This window comes from Nuphar pumila, chromosome 11, assembly GCF_984573655.1.
Source record: "Nuphar pumila chromosome 11, dmNupPumi1.hap1.1, whole genome shotgun sequence".
Taxonomy (NCBI): domain Eukaryota; kingdom Viridiplantae; phylum Streptophyta; class Magnoliopsida; order Nymphaeales; family Nymphaeaceae; genus Nuphar; species Nuphar pumila.
This window is the reverse complement of record NC_143259.1, coordinates 6,628,369-6,647,042: the sequence shown is the minus strand read 5'-3', so window position 1 is coordinate 6,647,042 and position 18,674 is coordinate 6,628,369. Positions and strand designations below refer to the sequence as shown.

Below are 18,674 nucleotides of genomic sequence, written 5' to 3'. Positions count from 1 at the left end.
AGATTTCTTTGACCCTCATTTTTTTAAATGATAGGAATCTCACTTTGATTGTACCATTATAAGCTTGATATATATTCTTCAAATTTAGTTTTGAGTTTTCTACGGGCAAGTGGTTGATGCCCTACAATATTACAGATAACCTCGTGGAGAATTGAAGCAAAGTACGGGTTGTTGCACTTTTGAAGGCTTCACTCTTACCTATTACAATTTCTGAAGAACCTAGATAATTTTTTATGGTTATAAACTTTTAACAATTTAACTTTTTTATGTTTGGATCTTTATGTTTAGAGAATTGTAATATTTTGAAATAAAAATATTTCTGAATTTTGTCTTTTCACTTATACAATGGTTATGTTTATGATTTGAAAATTTTAAATCGTTACGTAAGTCCTCAATTATCTTAAATCTTTGAAGTAATAATCTCAATCGAGTTGAGTTTATGGATAATTCTGTACTGAATCTGATATTGAAAAGCTAATATACACTCGCACTTGTACTCAAGTGGGTCGTTTAGTATTTGGAACGGTTAAAATATAATCATAGATGAACTTGTTGATATATTACTTTCGAGAATCATACGAAACTTTATAACGATTAAAAAAAATTAAATTTTTCTCAAAATTTTGGGTTTGAGAAAGTTTTAAAAAGGTAAGATTTTTTAGGGACATTACACAAACCTATATAAAATATATGTTATATATAATAGCTTATATATTTATATGTGGATCATGTCGACCCGTGGCAGGCTGGGCCGCCGGCCCTATGCCCACCCAATATTTGAGTGAATAGTAAATGCCTTGCCGAGATATACTAGCCGATTTTACTGTCAATGGCTTGAAAATGTAAAGAAAATATACCTTAGCTGAGGCAGTCATTCATATGGGTTTATATTCAAAATCAAATCCGGCAGGAAGCTGAATACTCAGGTACGGGCCTAGAAAAGGTCAATGCTAATTTTATGTGGATAGACTAGAATCCAACCCAAATAATATGCCGGCCAGGTTTGGGATATGATTTTTGTCGGATATCTGAGCTGATCTCGCTTGACCTGAATATTTTATATGTATTTTTAGCAAAAATAAATTCCCTTAAATTATATGAAAGAGGGTTTGAGATTTCATTTTCTTGACCTGATAAATTAGTTATTTGAGCAGGTTTGGATACACCGTGATGGTTTGGATACCTGACCCATTGGCAGCTCTAAAGTTAGCAAAAAGGTTTAAGACCTATTTGGAAACCCTAGTTATCGACTCATTTAAACGAGGACCTTAGCATTCTAACTTATTTGACATAACCATACAAGGGGTCTAAGCACCATGAGCATAACTTAGGGAAACAAATAGGTGAGGTGGTGATCTATGACCCAAAGGACATGACATTAGGTGTGTCAACCGGTCGGATTGGATCCAAGTGGAACCAGACTTGGACCAGATTTTTGGGTATGGTATCAGGTTCGGACTCATGTCTAATCAGGTTCACTATAAGAAAAACCATACCTGGACCCGATAAGAACTGCATGAACCAAACCTGAACCATCCCGGTAAAACCATATTTTTTATCATTTTTAAAATGAAAAATTGCTGGTCTTAATTGGAACTCGGGTTGGGTCCGGGTCCAGTATAAAAATTTCACAAACTATACATGGGCCCATGTATTAATTGGACCTTTGGATCCAGACCCGGGTCTTAATCGGGTCTTCTTATTTATCACCATACCCAGACCCTATAGGGTTTGGTTCGGGTAAACCACGCCCGTTGACAACCCTACATGGCATATGCCATTTTGATAAGTTCTTGTTAAGAATATTATATGAAAGGGCACTACATGAGAGTAAATTGCAGTAAAAAAAAAGTTTTCCTAACAAAATAGGTCTACACCTCGCTCCAGTGCTGGTAAAACTATAGATTGTTCCAAGCATTGTGCACCACTGTAAAAGAGAATGGGAGAAACCCTAGCTCCCCATTCCTTGAGTGGGGCCAGGGATCCTCCACCTCCCTTTGCAAGTGAATTTTCATCAGGGGCCTGCATGCTTGTGCAATCTGTAGCAATATTTTACAAAAAAGTGACCGATCAACAAGGGTTGCAATGCATAACACTTATATAGTTAAAATATCAAGATTTGGCACAATTCATCAATCATGTCCCGATGACATCCACAAATCCAATAAAAGCATGACTTTGAACTAAAGCCTGTTAAGCTCCAGACAGAAGAATTACAGATGAGATGATGCCAAAAATGAACTTCACCACTGGCTAGCTAGCAGACAATCCATTGACTTGGTTGAGTTGGAGGGAGAAAAAGGGTTGTCACCTGTACATCAACTTAACCACTAGTTTTTTATATTTCATCATTGGCAAGTTCACAAGATTGATGAGTTTTAGGCAAAAGAAGGAAACAAATCACAGAATATCATGCCTATCACACAAACACTAATCTTTTTCTATAGATAGGAGAAAAGAGATACCTGTAATAGTGCCCATCCTGTTGACATGAAGGCCAAGAGACTGGCAAAGATGTCACCAATTATAAGGTTGAGTAGTGTGAAGAGGACAGCTAATGCACCTATAGATCCAACAAATAACAAGAGTTTGAGCAGTCTACACATCAATTGGAAATCTGCACCGAAGTTCCTTCTTCCTATGGACACCAGCTGCAGTACAATGTTTTCTTTTAATACATGGCAACCGATTTATTGATGCTGGTTTAACACACACATACACACACAAACACACGCAGGCAGAGAGAGAGAGAGAGAGAGAGAGAGAGAGAGAGATTTTCAAAGGCATAAAAAATCAAAAGTCACGATGTAAAACTTAAAATTCATGATTTCATTTTGAAAAAACTATGATCCAAGGTATTTTTCCTAGTAAACAAACTATGAGTCACACATCCACAGGATTAGATTGAGTGAAAGATATGTTCTTCAACCCAGTGCATAATGAGAGCACAAATTACCAATCACGCTGTCACACACAGACACTTAGCATGTGTAATCCCATGTCAATATGACATGACACACGGATCCCATCTATTACATTACACTTCAATTTTAACCAAAGTTTTATTATTTAATATTTTAATTATAGTGATCTAGAATTGTTGTTTAAGATTTTTCATGTGAATGTCATGTTTTATTGCTTCAGGTTAAGAAATATATATATATATATATATATATAGGGAAATGGAAACCTACAACAAAATGGGCACAATGAAACATGCTATTGGATATTAATCAAACTTGAAGAGGTATACCAGAAGAATTCAAAACTAACCTTTAAGATAAGCATAACTACAGCAATAACAAGCCAGGACAGTCCATAAACCTGAGAGAAGTTCATTAGTTTATCATAACTGAAAAACAATAACTTCAAACATGCTTCTCAATTGACATTGTTTGAACAGCCTAAACATTTATTAGTACTACCGATTGAACAGTGAAGATGACAAGAAACCATCTGACATATTTAACATATACCTTAATAGAACAAAGGCAGAGGCATCTATCAATATACCTGAACAGACCAATATAGACAGAGGCATCTATCAATATACCTTAACAGACCAATATAACTGAAACATGAACAGCATCATAAGCAGCTTAAAATCCAGAATTTTGTTTGTTATAGCTGATAGCTATAGTGCAACTTTTATATATATTGTACCTGAAGAATTGGAGCAGCATGATACCGGGACACTAGGCTGCCTAGGGATGGCAGTGGACCGGGGCGGGGGCGGGGGACAAGGTCTCCACCCCCGCCCCGTTTCAAAATCAGAACCTTCATCCCCGCCTCCATCCCCGTTTCATGTCCTCCATCCCCGGTCCAAACGGGGGTGAGGCGGGGCAGGGCCCCGTTTCCCCTCGGTCTATAGTCATTCCTTAAAGGATTGGGGATGGGACGGGGTGGGGATTGAGACGGGGACAGGATGGGGGAAAGTGTAAGTCCATCCCTGCCTCCATCCCCGTTTCATGCCCTTCATCCCCGGTCCAAACGGGGCGAGGCAGGGTGGGCCCCCGTTGTCCCCCGGTCCACTGCCATCCCTAAGGCTGCCTTATCATCTATCAAGGCAGACATAGATAACCATTACAAGGATATTGCTATGGTATGATTGTAATTTAGGATACTCCATTCAATCAAGAAAAAATGTAATCATATTCAAATGGCAACAATTGCAGCTCATAACTTTGAATACAGTCCTCTGGCATGTACATGCTGAAAAAGGATCAATTGAACACCAATTATGAAGGTTTGAAAACTGGCTCCTTGGAAAACCTACCAAGTACTAACTTGTGGCACCTAGCCCGCATAAATTGGTATCACTGATGATAGAATACTTATTTGCTCCTTGGATGCTTTATCACCAGCTGCTCAACCTCCTATCTTTATAAGCACAGGGATTGCTCTGTTTTTCTCCATTCTGCCTTTACTCATCACAATTGCAATTGGTGCAAACCATATACGTAAAATGCCCTCCACCTATAGCATTATTCCCAATGCTGTCAATAAGGTAACCAAACTGCAAAAAATGATTCATTTGATCCATTTTGTTCAGAGAAAGAAATTACACTACCACTATATGAAATACAAATGTCATCATTTCCAATGCCAAAAAGATCATCAGATACATCCCATACATAGGGGATGAGGTGTCTCCCTAAAGCCAATCATGAAGAAAGAAATTAAGAACAGAAATTAAAATTAAAAACTCCCCTCATACAAAGTGTTGTCCGATCCTCGAAAAACCAATCCAATCCAGATCAGACTCAGGCCATTTTAGCTTACACCTTTGCTTGAGTTCTCATTGAATTGTTTCAAGAATGTCACCCCTATGCTTGAAACCACCATTGAAAGTCCGTTTATTCCTTTCAAGCTAAATCGTCCTCCAAGCTATCAGGAACCAGCAACATCTCACAAAGACCCCACTTATTAAAATCAGCCTAAAGTCCTGCAATAAGTCTTGCAAAGGTTTATGTGCTTTCTCATAGGGCCATACTCAAGTTCTACAGCATTTGTTCAGTGATTGCTGCATAAGAGGCAGTGAATCAATCTTACTCTACTGGGCGCAATGTCCACAGAAACTGACCCATCTAAAGTGCACCAGTAGGTCTACTCTAAACACTTTTGTACAAAATGTATAATTTTCCATCTCTAATATGCACAAAGATGCAAGGCAAGAAGTCTATACTGCCTTTGGTTTTTCAGCAAGATATAATTATCTCACTCTGATAAAAGGGTGCATTTAGGCTGAATTTAATAAGCAGTAGAGTACTATCAGAAAAATAAATCCCCAGGAAACTACTTCTGATGGTTCATAGGTTTGCGGATTTGGCTCAAAAAAAGGAGTCTGAGAATAGTTTTTCTGTTTGTAAAGTTAGACGTTAAGTACCACAAGCAAAATGTATGCACATGACATAAAAACAACAAAAACAAATTTAAAAGGAGAAAAAACTGTATCCAGCGAGACTGCATGCTGTCAGAAGAAACAAAGTTACTTTCCTAAGATAAGTAAAAAAAAAAGAAAGGAGGTGAGAGTGGAGAAAATGGTTCCCCAAATTGAGGAACCGCTTTTCCCTCTCGATGGTAGGGGATGAGGATAAACCTCAACCCCTATTAATGGGGGGTGAGGCTTTTCCTCACCCACCGTGAGGGTGTTATAAATAGCGGTCACGTGAAGGAGAACTGCTACCGCCGGAGCGTCGCTGCCAAAAGTGGTAAACCCTCTCCCTTTTCTGTTTTAAGTGAAAGGTCGGCAGCCATGGCTGCCAGCATGCCCAATTGAGAGGAGGCCGGCAGCCATGGGTTGCATAGAGAGAGAAGAGCCGGCAACCTCTGTTGAAAGAGTGAAGGGTCATGCCCCTTCTGCCTTCACTGCCCTCTTAAGTTGGAAGACCGACTTGTCTTTGGGCAGCCCAGACAAAGTCATGACCCAAAAAAACAAAAAAAAAACACCAGACCAAGTCGGTTTGACCAAACTGGACTGAGTGTGAACCCAGACGGGTCAGGTTTGACAGAGATCGACTCAATTTGGGATCAGTCCAGACCGAATCTGGCCAAGTGAAAAAAAATTGTCTCAGTCTCGGTTTTTTAGTTTTGGTCGGGATTGAAGTGGACCAGACAGGGCCGGGGTCTCGGTCTAGTTTGATCCAGTTGACTTGGACTAATCCAGGTTGAACCAAATTCATACAAAACTGGGTCTGGATCTGGATGAATTAGTTATGAATCCATATCAAAACTCGATTTCAATCATATTGGTAATTGGATGAATAAGTCCTAGATTCAAATCTGATGATAGAGTCAAAATCCAGTATTAAGTCTTGCAGTTGACAGCAGTTCTTGAACCTACAGTTGCACTCAAAAGAGGGGTGAGTCTATAACCTGGTAAGATTTCATTTACAAATAGACACGACTGTTACAACTGTAGTGAGCTCTAAGCTCCTATTCTTAGTTTAGTTTGTTAATTATGTACACATGTTTATGAATTTTACCTCTTTTTTCGTATCTCTATCATTATTGACAAACTTATAATCTACTTTAATCGGCTATTCCGAATATAACCTTTTCGGGCGTAGCAACCCATGTAGATAACTCAGAATCAACGGTGTTGTCCAGACATATAAACCACTCACAACAACATAGTTAAAACCAGCTCAAACTATGAACACAACTGCTCGTCAGTTGCAAGTCGGGAGCTAAAGAGCTCAATCGGTAGTTGTCTGAAGAGCCAATGTGGCTATACCTGCCCTAAGGTACTCAAGGAGTTATACCTGCTCCCAAGGTATCTCAAGGAGCTATACCTGCCCTCAAAGTGTCTCAAGGAGCTATACCTGCTTCTAAGGTTTTGTGGTTCATGCTACATCGTACATGTGTTTAGTAGGCAATGTTTTAACTCCTAAGGGTCACCTAGGAATGTCTGGGATATTCTCGAGGTACACACATCAACAATACCTCAGACCATGCTTCCTAGTAGAGTTCTTTATAATGCTTTGTGTGGCTATCTTATATACATTATTCTTTCAACATTCATATCTTAAAGTCAGTGCATTATACAATCAACAATGTATGTCCACTAACTACTTTTTAACATGTGTTCACATGTTAGAACTTTTAAGGATACCAACAACCATAGACTTATTAATTCACAACACTCAACTTATTAATTCACAATACTTACAATGCCCCTCCCAAGACATAAACATGACATTCTCAGAATAATTCATACTCCGAGACTCTGAAACTCTACCCTTAATTCTCAAAATCACATATCAACCTTTTACATACAGTAATGTCATGATACATTAAGATTCATGTCATGAATCAAGAAATATGTATCACCGGATTTAAGCATTATATTGAACATTCAACTTCATGGATCCCTAAGCATGCTAAACAGTATTCTATTCACAATAAATAAAACTAACATACTTAAAGCATATGGAATCACATTGAAATATGCCCAAACTAACTAGCATGTATTTTATTCAACTAAGGAGGAATTTGCAAATATTTACTTACCTAGAACGCATAGATTCTAAATCTAAGAAAACTGAAAAAGGTGAACAGTGTGTTTTGGGTCTGGATCCTGTACCAGACCCGAGTTCACTCATGTATAAGCCCAGACCCGAGTTCATTCATGTATAAGCCTGTTTTTTTATTTGTATCCAGGTTCGGATATCACACCAGACCCGACCCGACCCACAATGTACACTTAAGTGTATTAATACAGTCATTAGGTCACGATTTTTGTATGAAGAAATCGTGACAGCCGCAATCGACATTTTGGGTTCTCTCTCTCTCTCTCTCTCTCAATACAGGTACAGACTAAAAACTTTTATGGTATCAGAGCATAGATCCCCTTAAGGTTGAAAAGGAATTTCGGCAGAGTCGACAATCTGAAAATCCAAGGTTCTTTGTTCCTCTCTTACTCCCCTTCCTTGTCTACCTTTTTTTTTCCCTTTTCTGAAAACCGCCTAAAGAAATCAAAAGCGAAGATTTGGAGTTGGGTGCTCACCTGTTGGAGTGATAATGAAACAGAAGAGTAGAACAAACACATGCAGACCGAGGATGGTGGGGATCTCCATTTTGATTCCTTCCCTTCCTGTAAACCAAGAAGGAGCAAAACAAACACAGTCTCTCTTGCTCTCGCTCTCGCTCTGCGCAAGGCTGGTTTTAGTTGGCAATTTTAATACTACCATTTGTTTTCCTGTTTGGAAGGAAAACTTTCTTTTTCATTGCTTTTTCCTCTTTTGTTCATGTACTTTTTTAACGTTGAATTGATGATATTTAACTATAAACAAGACCCCGTTATTAAGGGTGGGCAACGGGTCGACCCAACCCACCATGGGCCGGGTTTGGGTGAATGTTTTAGGTCCCAGCCCGTTAGGTACTGGGTTGAAACTAGGTCGGTTATATAGACCCGTGGGGTACAGGGTTGGCCCTTATGGACCTCAGTTATTTCTTATTTTTTTAATAATATAAAAAATAAAAAAATAACTATTATCTAATAGTTTAATCATTTTTATTTATTTAATTAGTTATATTGATTTTATGAAAACTAGAAAAAAAATTAATCGGGTGCATGAGAAATTGAGAACTTGTTAATTATTATTATTTACAAAGTTTTGGGTCAGGCTGGGGGACCCGTTGCGCCAATGGGCCAGGCCATGGGCTGCTTTTCAAACCTGACGTCGTTAAAATTAGCGCCAAAACCCAGCCTTATAGTAAACGGTCTGGGCCATCTCTGAGTCGAACTGAATGTAAAATGGGCCAAAGTCTGGTTGGGCCGACCCGATGCCCACCCTTACCTGTTATATGAAAATCACCATATTAGCATTAAAGTTTTAGAGAATAACAAAGATGCCCTAACCTTATCACCCTACCAAAAAAAATTCTTAAGCCTCTTTGTTTTATGTAGTTCTCAATTTTCATAGGAAATTGATGAGCTAGCATTCCTCTCACTATCCTTGGAACAAACATCTAAGCATCATGATGAAAATATGTCATGATGCCTAAATTTATCCCATCAACTTGTTTTTACGTGAAAAATCTCATTCTATCTCGCCTCGTGTTAAAGAACTCCCATGCAAAAGTTGAGTCCAATGAAATCAAACAAGCAAATTCAAGAAGCTTTAAAACTACTAATTAGCTACTGCCATCTCAAAGTTCTTACACCGAATTATAGCATAGAATCATGCTCATATTTTTGGGTCAAGGCAGGCATATGTCAAACGTGAATACCCGTGAAGCCACAAGCATAACTCGCATAGATGCTCAACTTTGAGTAAGGGTGTTAATTATACAACACCGAAGATAAGGATGCTTAAGAGGGCAATATGATTCTCAATGAGAGGAGTAAACTCATTTTGAAAGGAAAAATGTTTTGCATTTATCATGTGCCTTCCATCACTTACTTCTTATTGAGATGCTTGTTTCAACCTTTTTAGGAAAGAGGCGCTCTTTCTTGTGAAAAAGGTATCTTTCAAGAAAAGTGCATAAAACAAATGCCCCATTAAGAAACTCATGCTCTTATCCATGAAAATGAAAAAAATAAGTATACAAGACAACTGAATGATTAGTAAAAATTAAAAGCATAGTTTAAAATGTAAACCATCACCATCTTGTTGCTGTTAAATCAGATTGGACCTGAATTCATTTTTCTAAGCATACACCAAAGTTTACATATCACATGTAGCTACAACTATGTAGCTTGACTCACTTAACCTACTTAACTTTTTTTCATATTGATGACTTTTTTTTGTCTTTTATCCTTATCACATAAGATGGAGAGAATCATCAAAGTGAATACAATTAATTTAAATTTTGGTTAATTTTTGTCGATTCAAATTTGGATTTTAATTCAAAATGAAATGTAAAGTGAAATGTTGATTTGAGTGCAGCTATACTGAAAGTTGGTCAATTCACCAAATACTTCCTTTCAATTCAACATTGTTACTGTCCATCCAACAACTTTCTATGACGACCTCTACTTTGGCTCTATGTAAAACCCCAAAGCTTCACAATGAATATAGAGCATCGTGTGTCAAACATCATCGATTGAGAACTATGTAATCGAATTTCAAAAATAATTTGCATACTTAAATCCAAATTTAATTTCAAACAGCAAACTTAAATTAAAGTGTGACTTGGATACTAAAAATCAAATTAGAATTTCAATTTCAAGTTCGAAGTTGTAGTTGAAATAGAATTTTAGATTCGAAAGTAAATTACAAACTCAAACCCAGAGTTAAATTCAAGATTCAAAAACCAAATTTTAATTTGCATACTAAAATGCAAATTTAACTTCAGAGATCAAATATAAACTAAAATGTAACTTAGATATTACAAATCAAATTAGATTTTCAAATTCAAGTTTGAAGTTCACATTGAACTAAAATTTCTTACTCAAAAGCAAACAGAAAAGTGAAATCTAAAGTTGAATGTAACATGCAGAGTCAAATTGAAAATCAATTCTCAATTTTAAGTATGAATCTGTAACAAACTCAAATTCAAATTGAAATGCAACTTTGTATAAACATCCGTACATGTATACACACCATGGAAACACTTCTTGATACTTTGAACTGCTGAAAGATCAAATCAATAAAGAAAAACTTTCAAATAATTCGTAAATGCAAAGACCCAATTTTCTAGTTCCCATAAAGCAGAAAAAAAGAAGAAAAATGATATTTTTACATCCTTGATGACACCAACCAAACACCTAATGAAGAGAAAAAAGTATCAAAATTCCCCCTTGCATCAATAAAACAAAATTTACTTCAACATTTTCAGACAACCAAAATTCAAAATTTTGCTATTGCATTAACTCATAAATTTGTCAAAAAGAACAGGTCAAAAACTAAACTTCTGACTTCTACACAATATCCAATCCCCACAATCCAACTTCTTAGAGTATAATTCCCATTTTTAAATCCAAAATCCGAACTCTTCCTCTTGGCATCTTCCTCTCTTCTTTTTCCCAGCATGTTGTTCAACACCCACGAAAACTCCCAGAAGAAAACTTTAGAGAACAAAAAAATATGTTTTCTCTCTCTAATACTCCATCGAACACCCACATACATAAAAATCACGAGGATCAACCACCATGAATTTTGAGTTGAAAAAAAAGGAAAAGGAAAACAACCCATATGGTAAAACCGCCTAAAGAAATCAAAAGCAAAGATTTGGAGTTGGGTGCTCAACTATTGGAGTGATAGTGAAACAGAGGAGCAAAACAAACACATGCAGACCCAAGATGGTGGTGGTGTGAGTTTTATGAAATAGATTTTTAAAACGATATTTTTGATGAAAACAATTTATGCAAGCCAGACACCAAATAATAAAAATTGGCTCACACGAGTGGTGGAGTCCAGGTCGATCTCAAGGAATGGGAAGAAGTACTTTGTATTCCACAAAAGCTAAACTATTCTTTGTTGCTAAAATAAAATAAATTAATTAAATAACTAAACTAAGAGTACGACCCTCTGCGGAGGGCTTACAAATAAATAAATAAATGGTTTTATTACAGACCCAATGAAATAAATAAATAAAATAAAATAAATCCTAATCTAAAAATAAAAGAAAAGATCTTCAATGCTTAAGCTTTTAGTCACTTCCATGCATTTGGTTGTGCTCTTTTCTTTGTTTCTTCATCATTGGTTTTTTTGAAGGGCCTTTTGAGGGGATCTCTAAGGGTATTTTTGAGGGCTCACTGCACAATCAATTGTTTTTCTTCAAAATAAAAAATTACAAAGCACAAAAATGAGAAAGAAAACTACACAAGAATCGAAAGTTAGTTTCAGCTAAAAAATACAAAAACATAAAACAACTAACATGAAATACTCATAACATGTAACTAACCACTACACTACAAGATAAAATAGCAAAACAAACTAACAAGAAGAATGACAAATCAATGGCTAACAAATCATGAACTAACAATTGAACTAACCACTTAACCATTAAGAAGCAATGTAACTAACTGAGAAGTAAACTAAATAAGTTAATCTAACTAATTAATTATGCAACTAACCACACAAAAATTGAAAATACTATGACCACTAATCTAACTATTTATTAATGAGTAACAATAAAGAAAAGGAGCAAAACACAAAAAAAAATCGACTATTATTATTTAACAATAAATCTAATCTACATGCAAGAAGAAAATCAAAACTACACTAAGATTACGTAAGTGCAATAAATCTGATCTGACTAAATGAATTTAAAACTAACATTAACTCTAACAACTACGCTTAAGCAAACAAGCACAATCAATAAAATGATAATTAAAAAAGGAAACAATAATAAATAAAAGAACACGATAATAGCACTAATTTGGCTAAATCAATTAACTACGCTAACTATGCTAAGTTCTAATTAATCTAAGAATAATCTAAGAACATTGAATATTATCAACCTAATTGCTGAAAAATAGAGAAATGAATACTTGTGAATTAAAGATGCTAACTAAGAACAATTAATTATCTAAACAAACAAAACAATAATCATGGTTAACTACTACTTTCTAAACTAAATACCTAAAATTAATGTGCTGGGACTAAACAGAATAAAATACTCTATTTATCTTTATCTATCAATTAGTCTAACTATTCTATAGTTAACAATTAACTAACACCAATCAATCAAAACTAATTTAACATGTTAAAACAGAATAACCAGAAACAAACAAACTAACCAATTTGTTAATGACTAAAAACGTCATATCTATGAATAAAATAAAATAAAATAAAATAAATGCATACGCTAGTACTGAAACCCTACTTGGCAAGCTTGAAAACATCTATTTACTTAAATTTTACTTAACTAATTTATGAAAGTAACTAATTAAATCTAAGGAAAACAGCAACTAACATGACTTAAAATTAAGAACTAAAAAAATCACAACTATCTACCGGGCACACAAATCAAGAAAAATGATTAACTATGCTATTTGCTATATTTTAAAAAAAAAATTCAAATGATAGAATAAACTAAACTAAATGAATGCAATAAGAATGAAATGAATAAATAACCACATACAGTGATATAATGAATGCCATGCAGAAACTACAACTATGAAACTACAGAGAAATGGGGGAGAATAAGCAAACCGTGTGATTTACCTCCTATGGAGGGGTTGAGAAGAAGAAGATGGTCTTTCCCTTAAGCAGCGCACACCTCCATCAATCAAGGCAAGAAGAACCAGTGAAAAAAAAATATCAGAAGCAAGATGAAACAAAAAGGGAGAAAAGAGGAGAACGAGGGAGAACCGGTTGGGAACGAAGAGGAGGAGGAACAAAAGAGAAGAGGGAGAAGAGGTCTGCGTTTTTTCAAGAAGGAAAAACATGGTTATTCCCTGGAAAAATACTATTTATGCTAAAGAAATCTTGGTTAAAACATGATTTCTATAGAAGTCCAGATAGTTTTCAAAAATTCTAAAAGGGGGCTCCTTTAGAAAATGTGTTTTTCAAAAAGTGAACTTCTAAACTAATTGAACTTAATTAACTACAAGTTAAAAAGTTCTAAATGAGGTCAAACACAAAAAATGCAGGGCAAGCTCTGAAATATGCGATTTTTCTATATTTTCAATTTTAAAGCAATTTCTCAAAAATAAAGATAAGAATGAGTTTTTAATATGATTTTTCCATGAATCATGCATAAAAATGAATGAATAAAATGTAAAATATATGAATGATTAGGTGGGAATCTCCATTTTGATTCCTTCCTTTCCTAGAAGACCAAGAAGGTGTATTGCTCTCTCTCTCTCTCTCTCTCTCTCTCTCTCTCTCTCTCTCTCTCTCTCTCTCTTTGCGCAAGGCTGGTCTTAGTTGGCAATTATAATACTACCATTTGTTTCCCTCTTTGGAAGGAAAACTTTTTTTTTCTTGCTTTTTCCTCTTTTATTTATGTACTTTTTTAACGATGAATTGATGATATTTAGTTGTAAAAAAGACTGTTATTAGGGGTGGGCAACGGGCCGACACAGCTCTCCATGAGCTAGGTTTGGGTCAATGTTTTAGGTCGCAGTCCGTTAGATATTGGGTCAAAACTCGGCCAATTATATACGTGGGCCAGGTTTGTGCAGGCCCATGGGCTACTGGGATGGCCCGATGGACCTGAGTTATTTCTTGATTTTTTAATAACATAAAAAATAAATAAGCAAAACAAACACATGCAGACCAAAGATGGTGAGAATCTCCAATTTGATTCCTTCCCCTCCCAGAAGGGGAGGGCAATGGGCCGACACAGCCCTTCATGGGCCAGGTTTGGATCAATGTTTTAGGTCGCAGCCCGTTAGGTACTGGGTCAAAACTGGGCCAGTTATATACATGGGCCAAGCTTGTGTAGGCCCGTGGACAACTGGGATGGCACGATGGACATGAGTTATTGCTTATTTTTTTAATAACATAAAAAATAAAAATTAACCATTGCATAATAATTTGGTAATTATTATCTATTTAATTAGTTATATTAATTTTATGAAAACTAGAAAATTAATTAATTGGGTGCATGAGAAATTGAGAACTTGTTAATTATTATTATTTACAAAGATTTGGGCCAAGCCGGGCCAAACCATGGGCTGCTTTTCAAACCTGAGGTAGTTAAAAATTGAGCCAAAACCCAGGTCGTTAGTAAACAGTCTGGGCCATCTCTGAGTTGGACTAAACATAAAGCCCGACAGGCCGAGCTCTACACGAGTTTGCGCCTCGCTGGCCAACCCGATGCCCACCCCTACCTGCTATGTGCAAATCACCAAATTAGCACCAGAATTTTAGAGAATAACATAGATGCCCTAACCATATCACCCTACCAAAAATTTTCTTAAGCCTATTTGTTTCATGTAGTTTTTAATTTTCAAAAGAAATGGATGAGCTAGCATTCCTCTCACTATCCAATGAACAAACATCTAAGCATCATGATGCAAATATGTCATGATGGTATAGGTGGGCCTAAATTTATCCCATCACCATTTTTTTACGTTAAAAAAATCTTTTCTATCACGCCTTATATTAAAGAACTTCCATGCAAAAGTTGAGTCTAATGGAATCCGAGAAACAGATTCAAGAAGCTTTAAAGCTACCAATTAGCTAGTGCTATCTCAAAGTTCTTACACCGAATTATTGCATAGAATCATACCCATATTTCTCGATCAAGGTAGGCATAAGTCAAACGTGAATACCTCTGAAGCCACAAGCACAAGTGGCATAGTTGCTCAACCTTGAGTAAGAGGTGTTAATTATTCAACACCGAAGATAAGGATGCTCAAGAGAGAAATATGATTCTCAATGGGAGGAGTAAACTCATTTTGAAAGGAAAAATGTTTTGCATTTATCATGTGCCTCTCATCACTTATTTCTTATTGAGATGCTTGTTTCAACCTTTTTTGGAAAAGGGGCTCTCTTTCCTACGAAAGGGGTCTCTTTCAAGAAAAGCGCATGAAACCAATGCCCCATTAAGAAACTCATGCTCTTTTTCATGAAAAAGCCTTCCTATCCATGGAAATGAAAGAAATGAGTATACAAGACAATTGAATGATTAATAGAAATTATAAGCATAATTTAAAACTTCAACATGATGGCGGTCAAATCCTCTTAAAAATTGATTTTTTTTATATTTTTCAAGCATTTATCAGCAGCTATCACATATACATGTGTTTCTTCCATGATGTAAACCATCACCATCTTGTTTTTGTTGAATCAGATTGGACCTGAATTCGTTTACATAAGCATACACCAAAGTGCACATATCACATGTAGCTACAACTATGTAGCTTGGCCCACTTAACCTACTTGACTTTTATTCATATTCATGACTCTTTTCTGTCTTTTATCATTATCACATAAGATGGAGAGAATCGTCAAAGTGAATACAATTAATTCAAATTTTGGTCATTTTTGTCGATTCAAAGTTGAATTTTAATTCAAAATGAAATGTAAAGTGAAATGTTGGTTTGAGTGTAGCTATACCCAAAGTTGGTCGATTCAACCAATACTTCCTCTCAATTCAACATTGTTAATGTCCATCCAACAACTCACTATGACAACCTCCACTCTGGCTCTATGTGAAACCCCAAAGCTTCACAATGAATATAGTGCATTGTGTGACAAACATCATCGCTTGAGAACTATGTAATCAAATTTCAAAAACAAATTTCAATTTGCATACTTAAATTCAAATTTAATTTCAAAGATCAAACTTAAATTAAAATGTGACGGATATTAAAATCAAATTAGAATTTCAATTTAAAGTTTGAAGTTGTAGTTGAAATAGAATTTTAGATTCGAAAGTAAATTACAAACTCAAACCCAGAGTTGAATTCAAGATTCAAAAACCAAATTTTAATTTGCATACTTGAATCCAAATTTAACTTCAAAGATCAAGTATAAACTAAAATGTAACTTAGATATTTCAAAACAAATTAGAATTTCAAATTCGAGTTCAAAGTTAAAATTGAACTAAAAATTCTGATTTGAAACTAAATAGAAAAGTGAAATCTAAAGTTGAATGCAACATGCAAAGTCAAATTGAAAATAAATTCTCATCACTTATTTCTTTTTGAGATGCATGTTTCAATCTTTTTAAGAAAGAGGCTCTCTTTCCTATGAAAAAGGTCTCTTTCAAGAAAAGAGCATTAAAACAAATGCCCCATTAAGAAACTCATGCTCTTTTCCATGAAAGAGCCTTCTTATCCATGGAAATGAAAGAAATGAGTATACAAGACAACAGAATGATAAATAGAAATTATAAGCATAGTTTAAAACTTCAACATGATGGCGGTTAAATTCTCGTGAGAAATTGAATTTTTTTGTATTTTTCATGCATTTATCAGCATGTTTCACATATATATGTGTTTCTTCCATGATGTAAACCATCACCATCTTATTTCTGTTGAATCAAATTGGACCTAAATTCATTTTCCTATGAATACACCAAAGTTCATATATCACATATAGCTACAACTATGTAGCTTGACTCACTTAACCTACTTGGCTTTTATTCATATTCATAACTATTCTCTGTCTTTTATCATTGTCACATAAGATGGAGAGAATCATCAAAGTGAATACAATTAATTCAAATTTTGGTTAAAATTTGTCTATTCAAATTTGGATTTCAATTCAAAAATGTAAAGTGAAATGTTGGTTTGAGTGTAGCTATACCAAAAGTTGGTCAATTCACCCAATACTTCCTCTCAATTCAACATTATTATTGTCCATCCAACAACTCACTATGACGACCTCTACTCTGGCTCTATGTGAAACCCCAATGCTTCGCAATGAATATAGAGCATCGTGTGTCAATCATCATCAGTTGAGAACTATGTAATCGAATTTCAAAAACAAATTTCAATTTGCATACTTAAATTCAAACTTAATTTCAAAGATCAAACTTAAATTAAAATATGACTTGGACACTAAAAATCAAATTAGAATTTCATTTTCAAGTTCGAAGTTGTAGTTGAAATAGAATTTTAGATTCGAAAGTAAATTACAAACTCAAACCCAGAGTTGTATTCAAAATTCAAAAACCAAATTTTAATTGGTGTACTTGAATTCAAAATTAACTTAAGAGATCAAATATAAACTAAAATGTAACTTAGATATTTCAAATCAAATTAGAATTTCAAATTTAAGTTCGAAGTTAAAATTGAAATAAATTTTTTTATTCGAAACTAAACAGAAAAGTGAAATCTAAAGTTGAATGTAACATGCAAAGTCAAATTGAAAATCAATTCTCAAATTTAAGTATGAATTTGTAACAAACTCAAATTCAAATTGAAATGCCACTTTGTGTACACATCCCTGCACATATACACACCAAGAATATATTTACCTAACACTTCTTGATACTTTCATCCGCTGAAAGATCAAATCAATAAAGAAAAACTTTCAAATAATTCTTAAATGCAAAGACCCAATTTTTTAGTTCCCATAAGGCAGAAAAAATGAAGAAAAACAACATTTTCACGTCCTTGATGACACCATCCAAATATCTAAACAAGAGAGAAAAGTATCAAAATTCTCCCTTGCATCAATAAAACATAATTCACTTCGACATTTTCAGGCAACCAAAATTCAAAATTCTGCTATTGCATTCTCATAAGTTTGTCAAAAAGAATAGGTCATAAAAAAAACTTCTGACTTCTACACAATATCCAATCCAACTTCTTAGAGCATAATTCCCATTTCTAAACCCAAAATGCAAACTCTTCCTCTTGGCATCTTTCTCTCTTCTTTTTTCCAGCATGTTATTCAACACCCATAAAAAAAAATATGTTTTCTCTCTCCAAAACTCCAAAAATAATTTCATTAAGGATAAAATTCAAATAATATAAAAGAAATGAAAAATTATAAAAGAGCCTCACTTCAAAACACTTACACTCAAAACCTAAGAAACTACTCATCACTCTCTCACCTTAAAGGCACTGACTCACCCATATTTATAGAGAAAATAAGGGAGAAGAGAGATATTAAAGAAGAGAAGGAGCCCCTCTAGCCATTGGAGCTAGTCCAACGGTAGCCTCTAATGGCTAGAACAAAGTCAACCTAGGTTGACCAAAGGCTTAGTCAACCTAGGTTGACTAAGTTGAATATATATTATTTATATAAAGTTACATACTATATGTATGAATATATATACACATACTTACACGTATACACACCAATGATACATTTATC

The 18,674-nt window shown here is 35.0% G+C and overlaps 1 long non-coding RNA gene across 2 annotated transcripts; it reads right to left on the bottom strand.

Moving 5' to 3' along the window:
* Positions 1-2,063: 2,063 nt before the first annotated feature.
* Positions 2,064-4,532, bottom strand: LOC149821776 (uncharacterized). Of its 2 annotated transcripts, none has more exons than XR_016425958.1 (4): positions 4,335-4,532; positions 3,274-3,324; positions 2,466-2,563; positions 2,064-2,311 (listed from the first exon to the last, which is right to left on the bottom strand). It is a non-coding gene; the product is annotated as an uncharacterized LOC149821776 (long non-coding RNA). The 2 variants fall into 2 exon arrangements; XR_016425957.1 differs by having other exon boundaries at positions 4,277-4,523.
* Between the last annotated feature and the right edge of the window lie 14,142 nt (positions 4,533-18,674).